We start from the raw sequence: 12243 nt of genomic DNA, 5'->3' as shown, positions 1-12243 counted from the left end.
TTCCCTTGCTAGGATTCATCGTTGCATTTTCATTACCTGCATCTTGCGCCTGCGACCGTCAACGATCGTCAGGCTGCGTTAATTTAGTGTCATTCCAAACGCCGCCAAGCGCAGACGTGCCTCGCGCATAAAATTTCACAAGCCACGTGGTTTTGTGAGTAAATAATCCAGTAGTGTCCACTGTGTTGTGTTGTGGCAGTTTCGGATTGTTGGATCGTAAAATATTTATCAGTGGTATGCAGAGTCCATTTTGTTTATTTTGATTGTAACACTCAATTTTTTCGAGTGTTCTTAATAGTTCTGATTGCAATGAGTCGCCCATCAAACTATTACCACTGATTAGCAGTAAATGTATCTTCTATTACGACGAGATACGAGCTATGGTTGATAACAAACGCTGCGATAGTGAAGCTGTTCCAATCAGTTATATTATTGGTTCTTGTAACAAGGCAAATGCTCTTGAAGAATATGATGTTACGTTGATATATTTGAAGCTATTGTGTAGTAATTCATGGAATAATTATGACGTAAATATTCCACATCGAATTGATCGGTCACAGCATTCTTTAGAGCTTGAGTTATTTTACCTTGTTACGCGTGAAGTTGAAAATTTACTGGCAAGTTTGGTTTTTCGGACAATTTGCTTAACAACTTCCTGCTAAGGATTAAGTGTTTGCACATCATCTTATTATAATAAATAGGTATGTTTTGAATGAATCCTGCTTAGCAACGATGCTGTATATATAAAAACTATTTTGGACTATTTCTTTTCTTATCATGCGTATATTGATCAAGTCGATTCATCGCTGTGGTTATCAAATTAGAATAAGATTTCTATTTTATTTATATCATATATTGTTATTGCACTTATGACACTAAATAAACACAGTTAAATCCATCAAAGATAAAATGCAAGCTAATGTCCTGATATCAGTGGACATTTTTCATAAACCAAATATTGGTACAGTTAATCCGAATGTAAAAGTATATATAACTGTTTACAAACTTCACATTGAGTCTGTACGTCCTTCGTTTAACCAATATAACGAGCTAAATTAGCTATTTAATAGCGCCAACGCTGTGCCATATAGCAAACGCGGACAATAAATTATTATCCCGACTGTGGTGAATTCTATGCTGTTCTGGGAATGAATGATCTTCGGGGAGACATAATTAGTTCTTAGCGCCGTCAACTCCAGGCATTTTGATTATTTTTACTCAATGATTGATAAGTTGTTTAACCTGTCACTATTTGAATCTCAATTGCTGACCATGGCCTTTCAGTCTTTTGGTGACTGTTGGCTCTTTGAAAATCCTTTATAAGCTCCTGCAGGGTTGGAGACTAAAATTTCTGCGTGTTCTCGTTGATCTCTAGATAAAAGCCAGTCCAATAAACATATTTCACTTAACAGTCCGAAATATTGAGATGACTTTCATTAATCTTTTTATCTTACTGTTACTCTGAAAACCTAATGTACATTTTCATCAATCCCAATGTATTTTGTAATGAAATCAACTGTTTTTTTTTAATGCTAATAAAGCTAAAAGCTGATCAAATAATTTATTAGCCGTTATGAAACAAATCCTTATGTTAATTTTACTGACTGGAGAAATGTTTATAAGTTTTATTTAGGTAACAGTCAATTTATCTAAATGCTTATTTAGGCAGTCCATTAGTTTAGTCTAAAATAGACTTTTTGTGTCTAAAATTGGGGTGTCTTGGCGAATAGCCTTAAATATGGGTATTTTGAATATACGTTTCGAAACTTTCTAATTTTACAATGTGGTTACTACATTGACATTTAAAAAGTTACAATTTAAGTTATTGCCCAGAAAGAGACTTAAAAGTCTGAGAACGTAAATATTATTGGTGTTACAGTTTTTATTACTTGTTTAACTTTCATTACCCTGCTGTTGCTTGATTTTATTACTCTGGTGAGGCTCCATAGAATTGATAATGTAACCAGATTAACGCCAGGAGAAGACATCTCATTGCTTCAACACACATAGAAAATAACAGTTGTGTAATTCTTGATCCTTGGCAGCGTAACGTCGCGTCGTCGGACAAAATCTACTGAAGGTCGTAGAACAAGTAGCAATGTATTTAATATAATTTATCTTCTTTCACCTTTTTTTAAACGTGATCATCATATCAGCATGATTTGTACATCATTCGTATTAAAACAAATAACATTAATTCCTAGAAATTTCATACATGAATCTCACAAAGTTTGGGAATGCGAGTCTAATAAAATCAGTTAAAATTATTGAGGGAAATAAAATAAAAATTGGATTAGAGCTATTTGCGAATGGCACTTTCGCAATTCAAGCTAATATTACGAATCAAGTTCAATTACATTAAACTGTTAAGGATACAGATGCAAGAGAATACAAATACCAAAAAGATGCTCTCAGACAGACACACATGGTAATCATGACGTAAATAACGTAATTCAAAGTCACCTTACAACTAACCATGCAAATATACAATAGGATGCAAATGTAAACACTAAATTACTTTATTATCTTAAAAGAATTGTAACGTATTTAAAAATAGATTTAGCATGGAACCAATTTGTATTGTTAATGTTATTAAGAGCGTTGAGATTTTGGCGAAAATAATTACTTAGATATAAAATCTTCGATGAAAGAAACATTTCTAGATGGAAGCACTGAATAAATGATACAAACAGTATGACATTAATGCTACACTGACTAGAGTAAATTTGATAAGGAACGCCAAAATTACACATTAAGCTCATATGGCTGCTCTTCACAGAAGTAAAGACGTTTCGATGTTTTTACGTTTAAATATTTAACGACAGTAGGATGATTTGATAGAGCAAGCATACAGCTTAGCCGATTTAGAATATTGATATTACAACGTCAAAATAAACAAAAGGGCCGAAGTCCATGCCCTGAGGTACGCCTTAAAATTATTGTTTAACTTAAAGATTATCAGCACGTAGACGAACTTAGTTATTTTATTCGGCTTCTTTAAAGTATATTTATTTATTACTTAATATATTTATGTACATCAAGGAAAAACCAAATAAGTATATTTCATAATGGGTCATTTGCCTAAAGTCGTACAAAAGTTAATTGAACTGGATTTTTTTTAAAAGATTGAGATCACTTGCTTAGGTTAAGGTTAGTCTTCAGGTGAGGTCATTTATCATTACGCTATGTTAATCGGTTTTAACTGGTTTTTTCGCTCAACTATAAATCAATACTTGCTTAAGTGATTGTTATAAAATAAACTGGTTTTTGGACCAGTCATTTTACCAAAGGTCTCGGGCTTTTACCTTTCGGTTGGTCTCGTAAAAAGTAAGTTCAGCGTTTCTTTTTAAGTGAAATTATGGCGGTAATACTATACTCACTTGATCAGAGGCATTTTAATCAACAGATAGATTTTTATCTTTTTAGCTTCATTTAAATTTTGTATTACTCACCACCTATTCTGGGGGACTATAAACATGGTTCAGTTAAGTATTTACGCTTCGTTAACGTAAATGTCAAACTGTACTTTTACTTTCAATTTGATTTGTTGTGATACTTATTGCTGTATGCCAATCTGTTCATATAATTAAACTTCTGTTACTGATTGACTGATAGACAACGCATAACCCAAGCCGCTGGGTCTAGAAATTTGACATTTATCATGTTACTCATGTGGCTTAGGGGTGCACTGAAAGAAGGTTTGCCTAAATTCCCGCGTTTAGTCACGACTAGACGAACGTATCTTGATCAAATTAAGGACGTCCTGGTAAAGGGTCAGGACAAGAGTACCCGAAACCGCCGAGCTTGCATGAAAGGAGTTATGAATGTGGATGAAGCAAAGGAAGTATGCAGGGAACGTGGCAAGTGGAAAGAGGTAGTCTCTGCCTACCCCTCCGGGAAAGAAGATTTTATGTATGTATGTATGTAGTCACGATTTTTTTTTCCTTTTTTCTCTTTATTTATTTACATATATCACGTGTGTGTGTAATGGAACGTGTTTGTACTACATACGTGAAATGGAGCGTGGCAGCCACATGGTGCATATGCAATATGCATGCCGAGGCCAAACATGGTCATGGCTTGTTATTGAAAGGACTTGGCCTTAGCGCGGAGGAATTATAGAAATACCGTGAAATTTATTAAAATGTTAGTAGTATGGTATAGGCTTACAAACTTGGCATGCTTTTTTAGGCGATGGCCTAGCAACATGTCACTATTTGAAGCCAAGTAGCTGAACGTGGCCATTCAGTCTTTTCAAAAATGCTGGCTCTGTCTACCCCGCAAGGGATATAGACGTGACTATATGTATGTATGTTTATTAAAATAAAATGTTTTGTTTGCTTAGTCGTAAGTGCTTGGAAGATATTTTTCAATTTTCCTTGTCTCACTGCTGGGGTAAGGGTCGTTCTGTTCGCTAAATAGGTTTGTCTAAGGCTATATTCTTCCTGTTTTTACCCCCGACGGATAAAGAGGAGGATTATAAGTTTGACGTGTCTGTGTGTCTTTGGCATTATAGCTCACCTACATTGGCCAAAAATGATTTATTATTTTGAAAAATATATTATTTAATTAACGAATGTCTGGTTATTATGTGTGTATGCTACGTTACGATCTCTCTTATCATTGCAAACCTTTGCTTGTAAAAAAATTAAATATATCTTTTCCTTGAGAGAAATCTTATAGTTATAAATTTACCTGTTGTAGCTTCGAAGATCAAAAATTTCACAGTAAATAAAATAAACCCGCTATAATTTTCGTCGAACTGTTTACAAACAAAGTTGGACTTTGTATATTTACGTCATTACTAAAAGTCATTAGATCGACATTCGTAATATTGAATGAACCATTATATAAAAACAAAATGAACCTTGGATTTTCATAGTCTTAAATCATTCACTGGGGTATTCCCAACGTACTTTGATTCTTGGTAATTAAGGCATTACCTAATGACATATCAAGAATAAAAAAATAATAATAAAGGAAGTATTTATTTTTTGGTTGCAAGTTTCTATATAATTTTGCATAAAAATCTGAATAATAAAACGATATTATTTCGAATTCGGTGGTTATTAGTTGTGCTTAAGTAAATATAGGTACTTAATACAAAACTAACAAAAATACTATATTGAATTTTATGCCTTTATAAATATTATTTTAGGACAGATCTTAATTAACTGTATTGTATACATGCGCTAATGAAGGTTTTCTGAATACTCCCGACGAGAATAAGTTGATAATAATAAATCTGAAAACACCTTAACATTGTCCTAAAATGAGTCACAGACTATATATACCTAATTCATATAACGTATTTGTAAATATTTTTATTTACAAAGACTGTTTTTCTCCTACTAATTACTATAATTATCAATAAAAAAAAAAACAAACTATAAACATGGCCGAATTTATAACAACTTTATTTTTTTATTTTTACTCTATGCCTATTTTTATACAGTGATTTTCCATTTATAAATTGAGCATACTAATGACACGGTCCGTTTGTTGCGTCAAAAAAAAAACGCAATAAGTATCAAAATATTCCAAAGCGGACATTCTTTTTTTAAATTTAATTTACGACTTAATTGAGCTCTTAGCCACTGGTGAACTTGATAGAAGCATTCTCTTCCAGTCAACCTGTAAGATATAAAATGTAATCAATGTATCAAATACGAGAAATTATATATTGCGACAACGGATGTCGTAAAAGGCGACTAAGGGATTGGCTTCTCTTAGGCGATGGGCTAGCAACCTATCACTATTTGAATTTCAATTCCATCATTTAGCCATACAGTTGAACGTGGCCTTCCAGTCTTTTCAAGACTTTTGGCTGTGTCTACTCCGCAAGGAATAAAGACGCGATAATATGAATGTATGAGACTTTTTCGGTTAGAGATTACACCTTTCCACTTGTCACTCTGTATTTTTCGCTTCATCCACATTCATAACATTTTTCATGCAAGCTAGTGGATTAAACAGAGATTGAATTATCAAACTGAAGTTCAATAACGGTTTCATTTCTAAAGGGCATACAAAACCATTTCCCATGAAGCGACTATTATTACTACGTCACAAACAGTGATATCAAATGACACAATCGCGTATTAATACCTGTGATTTACTGGTCAGTACTGATAACTAGGTCATTTCTACCTGCAAACTAGTTAGCACAAGGAAAATAAACATATAATATGTGAGGCTGTGGCATAATGTTTTTAGCTTTGCGTTGTTAGGACTAGTTCACAGCGAGGCGCGACGCTATAAATACGGAAAGATACGCTTTCCAATGCGTTAACGTTGATTTATTATTATGGAATAGAATAGATTTATTTTTAAATTGGATATATGACCAGCATAATAGCAATGTTACGAAGTGTCACGACGTATAAGGTTGCAGTTCCAACGAAAGCGTTGCCAAGGGCGACTTGTGCGATAAATAAATTAAAATAAAAAAGATCCGGTCCGGTTTCGTTGTTTCGCACGTAAATTGAAACATTACCTTTTGCGATACAGTCGCGTTGGAAAGTTTTCACGTGTCATATTATCTGTTTGTTTGGTAAGCTGTTAGGGGTGAGGTTCTTTTTTAGGCGATGGGCTAGCAACCTGTCACTATTTGAATCTCAATTCTATCATTAAGCCAAATAGCTGAACGTGGCCATTCAGTCTTTTCAAGGCTGTTGGCTCTGTCTACCCCGCAAGGGATGTAGACGTGACCATATGTATGTATGTAATTCAAAATCCATATTGAAATGATAGCAATTGTAAAGCGTCAAGATAGTGGTAGGTACCAGTAACAAAACTAACAGTAATTTGGTCACGTTGGGTAACGCAAGTCGTAATTACAATATTTATTGCGCGTCCTTGCATCATTTCAATGGGGTATTTTGGCGCGTACAATCAATGAAAACGCAATATAAATGCTAACAAAACAACTGTATGTATGTATGTAGGTATGAATGTTACTCTGCGTTCGCTGAAACGTCGCTATATGTTGCTTGATCGCTTCTTGTAAAGATACTATTTAGAAGTCATTGGATATCGCCCAGGCACAACTATTTTACACTAGAGGCCGCCCGCGACTTCGTCCGCGTGGAATCAATCTCGCGGGAACTCCGGGATAAAAAGTAGCCTATATGTTATTCTGGTTCTTCAGCTACCTACATACCAAATTTCATTGTAATCGGTTCAGCAGTTTTTGCGTGAAAGAGTAACAGCCAAACTGACATATTCACAAACTTACGCATTTACAATATTAGTAGGATATAAACGGGCATATTATCACGTCTTTATCCTTTACGGAGCGGACGGTCTTGAAAAATACGAGTAGGTATGAAAGGCCATAATCAGCTGTATGGCTTAATAATAAGATTTTTGTTGTGTTTGATCATTTTAAACCCCCGACGGAAAAAGAGGGATGTTATAAGTTTGAACTGTCAGTCTATCGGTGTTTTCTTAGCTCACAAACGGTTTCAATGCAGTTTTTTTTGGATTAAAGCTGATTTTGCTGCTGATAGAGAATACTGATGATCAGATAGAGGGTTCTTAGCTCAACCCACGGTGCAAAGAAGGTATGTGTTAAAAGTAAAATTTGTATAAGGTTTTTTTTTATTTATTTTTTAAATATAATATTATTAAAGGTACACTTCCGTTTAGCTTCAATATCTTTGTAGCAGTCTACTGGTACAAGATGGAGTAGACCCATTCTATTAAAGTGCCGGAAACCACACAGCATAACAGGAGATTTCAAAAAAACCAGACTTTACAATGCAAAACAAGATAGCGCAACGTCGCGCGTCGTCGCGAAGTTGAAGTGACGTAATGGAACGTCAACAAACGATTTTGCCGGGCGGTTATTCTGTATCTCGCAGTCGTATCGCGACTCGCCGATAAATCGTAAAGTTATGATTATGAGATTATTAAAAATTATTTATTAGAAATTATGAGACGTGTTGTTTAAGAACGTGTATGCCAGCTGCTAGTCTTCGTGCGGGAAAGTAAAAATAAAATCCTTGTGTTTCCTTTGAACAGGATATTAAAATCCATCTACATATTACGCATGAATAAATAACTTTATTCACACGATGGATACCTTTGTATTTATACATACATATAATCACGTCTATATCCCTTGCGGGGTAGACTGAGCCAACAATCTTCAAAAGACTGATAGGCAATACGTTCAGCTTTTTGGCTTGATGATAATATTGAGATTTAAATAGTGACAGGTTGCTGCTAGTCCATCGCCTAAAAGAAGAATCCCAAATAATAAGCCTATCCCTTAGTCGCCTTTTACGACACCCATGGGAAAGAGATGGAGTGGTACTATTCCTTTTTCTATTGGTGCTGGGAACCACACTTATTATGTATTAAAATGTATACGAATGCGTGACATGTTTATATGTATGTACTAGCTGTAGCCCGCGACTTCGTCCGCGTAACCCACACTAAAAATGACGAAGTTTCATACAAACTTGCAACCCCTATTTCACCCCCTTAGGAATAGAAATTCCAAAAATCCTTTCTTAGTGGATCCCTCATACTTAAAATCTACCTTCCTGCCAAATTTCATCTTTATTGGCTCAGTAGATTTCGAGATTTCGTGATTCCTAAGTGAGTGTTTTTCGCTTTTATATATATAGATTACTATGTATGTATGTACATTTTACGGAATCGGCCCGCCGTAAACCATGACACTTCTTGAGTCTCAGTCACTAATTAAATTCGCGCTAAATGCTCTGTTTCCACGAGGGGCTTACAATGTTTACTATTCAACGTCACTATAGCCCTATAATGCGACTTTTTGTAGTAAATAAACGTCTCACGCACGTTTTAAAGTAGACATAGAAATGGTAATTATATTGACAGTAGGGAGTTTTCAAGTGTGCTTCGTTCATCTCATTCATTCGTTCATATAACCACGTCTATATCCCTCGCGGGGTAGACAGAGCCAGCAGTCTTGAATGACTGACAGGCCACGTTCAGCTGTTAGGCTTAATTATAGAATTGAGATTCAAATAGTGACAGATTGCTCGTCGATCGCCTAAAAAGGAATCCCAAGTTAGTAAACCTATTCCTTAGTCGCCTTTTACAACATCCATGGGAAAGAGATGGAGTGGTCCTATTCTTTTTTGGCATTGCTGCCGGGAACCACACGGCAATATGGTATAGATAACGCGAAATATAACATTTGTAACGTTATTTATGACGCCCTCTGACGTAAGTTCACCACAACTGATTTTTAGGGCAAAAAAGTCGCATGAAAAGTGACTCCGTTCACAATTAAACCCGCTTGCCAAGGTCAGGGTTTCATTAACTTTTTTTTTCCACTAACAGACAACAGACTAAACCAGGTTTTTGTCTCGAGATTAACGGGCGACCTTCGCCCGCTGTTATTTTCTTATTTTATTTCATAGAACTTGGAAATTAATTTTTATATTGCTGCCACACTGCATTTTTAAAGGTCCAGCTTAGTGATTGTTTTGGTTATTTTGTTCAGATGATTTCTTGATGTAACTTTAATTACGATTTATACATACTTATAGTTACGTTTATATGCTTTGTGGGGCAGACAGAGCTGAAAGTAGAAGCCTAGAAAAGACTGAAAGGCCCGTTAAGACACTTCAGATTCTACTTGAAGGTCTTCACAAAGTCTCAATTCCATCTTAAAGCCATACGTCTTAACCTGGCCCTTCAGTCTTTTCGAGACTGTTGGCTCTGACTACCCCGCAAAGGATATAGACGTGACTATATATATATGTATATCTTAACCGTATGACCATTATAAAAGCTAATAACCATTAAGATTTACGATTATGATTTTATATTTGCGAGTAACACGAAATTTTTTTCCTCATAATTTTAGGCCATGGATATCAACTATTGCAATTTTATTTCTACGTGCTCGTCTGAATACTAATATTTAAAAAAAATGGCGTTAAGATTCTGGCCGTTGATAAATTTAGTTGGATATATACTTGAGTTTAGTTTTAAATATTTGTGTCAAAATATATTTTTTTTTATTGGAACAATCTAGCTTATTTAAAATAAAAACAAGCGCTTATCGATCTAAGGTCCCTAACTAATTTGTACAAGCTACATATATTTTGTCAATGGAGTACACTCAATAGCATGTCAATAAATAAATATGATATAAATTTTATAACCTTAACCATCGTATTTCAAATAACACGCAAATGGAGTTGCAGGCGTCAATATATATTAAATTCTCGTGTCACAATGTTTGTCTCCGTAGGTACTCCTCCGAAACGGCTTTACCGATTTTAACCAAATTTTGCATGCATATTCAGTAGGTCTGAGAATCGGCTAACATCTATTTCCCTTAGTGATAAGGATGGTCCACCTTAAAAATTGTTAATATGGCAAAACAACGTTTGCCGGGACAGCTAGTAATATATAAAACAATGCCTCTTTCCCAGAGACTCAAGCAAAGACCACATCTTTCCACTTGCCACGATCCCTGCATACTTCCTACGCTTCGTCCACTTTTATCATCCGTTAAGTTTCAAGATGCCGTGTGGTTCCCGGCACCAATACAAAAAAGAATAGGACCACTTCATCTTTTTCCCATGGATGTAAAAGGCGACTAAGGGATAGGCTTACAAACTTGGGATACTTTTTTAAGCGATGGACCAGCGACCTGTCACTAGTTGAATCTCAATTCTATCATTAAGCCAAATAGCTGAACGTGGCCATTGAGTCTTTCAAGACTGTTGGCTCTGTCTACCCCGCAAGGGATATAGACGTGACCATATGTATGTATGTATGTCAGTTTAAATAATGCGGATAATTTTTAATTAGTTTAGCGACGACTGGCTTTGCGCAAACAACATGTCAAGTCGTGTCAGTCTGTCCCGTTGGTTCTGTTTAGAGGCTAATTGTGGATCAATCCTGGAGGTCAATGCGCTTAAGTTCATTGCCGTTTTAATAATATTATTAAAAACATATGTAAAATTCAAAATTTTTATTCATTATTATATAGGATACTTCATATCGCTTAATAATTGTCAAAACGTATGGTTTAACAACATTGGTTGACGTCAAATAAATTACTTAGCTAAGTTTACTGCCGCTTCCAAGACGTCAGTGCAGAAGATGCGGTAACAAACTGCAACATTTTCTTCAACAACGTCAACTTCACAATATCAATTAAACTTAGAATAGAATGTGGACGAGAGAATACATTGTACAGTGTAAATGGTGCCGTGTGGTTCCCGGCACTAATAGAAAAAGTATAGGATCACTTCCACTTTTCTATGGATGTTGTAAAAAGCGACTAAGGGATTGTAGGCTTATAAACTTGAGATTCTCTATTTAAGGCGATGGGCTAGCAACCTATCACTATTTGAATCTCAATTCTATCATTAAGCCAAATAGCTGGACGTGGCCTGCCGGTCTCTTCAGGACTGTTGGCCCTGTCTACCCCGCAAGGGATACAGACGTTCTATATGTATGTATGTATGAATCCTAAACCCTTAGGACTTTCTATGCTTTGTTTTTCCTTGATGTCGTTAAAGGCTACTAAGGGAGGCTAATAAACTTGGGATTCTTTTGGCTATGGGCTAGCAACCTGTCACTATTTGAATCTCAATTCCATCAATGCTGTTGAATGCGGCCTTTCAGTCTTGGCGAGACTACTGGCTTTGTTTCTCCGTAAGGGATGGAGACGTGATTATTGTATATATCCTTTATTGTAACTATTAATCGCTTCTTAAACAATTCTGCTACTATAATTGTATTTTTGGTCAATCCAAATTACAATAAGTATAAATAACAACATACTATGTAGTTTCCCGACTTCTAAAATTACTCCACCTATTAGACATGTGTTTTTATCGTAATGATGATGAGATTTTAAGTAACATACAAATACACACCTTCTGGTATAATAATTTTGTTAATACAGCCTAAATTTTTCGACTCAAAATAGCATATTTTTGGTCCTGAAATTCTAACTAGAGCCCCGAGGCGTAGTTTGTATTTTATATAATGAAACAAATAAAAAAGAAAAGATGTTTATTTGGTACATTATAATATAAAACGGCTACGGGCTAGCAATCTGTCCCTTTATATGAATCTCAATTCTATCAGTAAGCCAAACAGCTGAACGTGGCCTATCAGTATTTTCAAGACTGTTGGCTCTGTCTACCCCGCAAGGGATATAGACGTGATTATATGTATGTATGTAAATTATATCTTCTGCCATGGCGTCGACATATTTACTGTGTC

The 12243-nt window shown here is 35.3% G+C and overlaps 1 protein-coding gene across 7 annotated transcripts in view; it reads left to right on the top strand.

Annotated features, from left to right (window-relative positions):
* The window catches only part of LOC106142776 (transcription factor EB), a 93058-nt gene that overhangs the window by 25098 nt on the left and 55717 nt on the right, over window positions 1-12243 (top strand). Inside the window, exon 1 of one of the 7 annotated variants that reach the window (XM_013344674.2) lies at window positions 100-234. The exons of 3 other annotated variants lie outside the window; for them this stretch is intronic. The gene's annotated coding sequence lies outside the window, so the exon portion shown is untranslated. Of the gene's footprint in view, window positions 1-99; window positions 235-12243 lie in introns of those variants that run through there. 3 more of the 7 variants (XM_013344669.2, XM_060951597.1, XM_013344672.2) reach the window with 3 other exon arrangements.

Source organism: Amyelois transitella, chromosome 25, assembly GCF_032362555.1.
Source record: "Amyelois transitella isolate CPQ chromosome 25, ilAmyTran1.1, whole genome shotgun sequence".
NCBI classification, from domain to species: Eukaryota; Metazoa; Arthropoda; class Insecta; order Lepidoptera; family Pyralidae; genus Amyelois; species Amyelois transitella.
The sequence above is the reverse complement of the archived record's forward strand: the minus strand, read 5'-3'. Positions and strand labels throughout refer to the sequence as shown.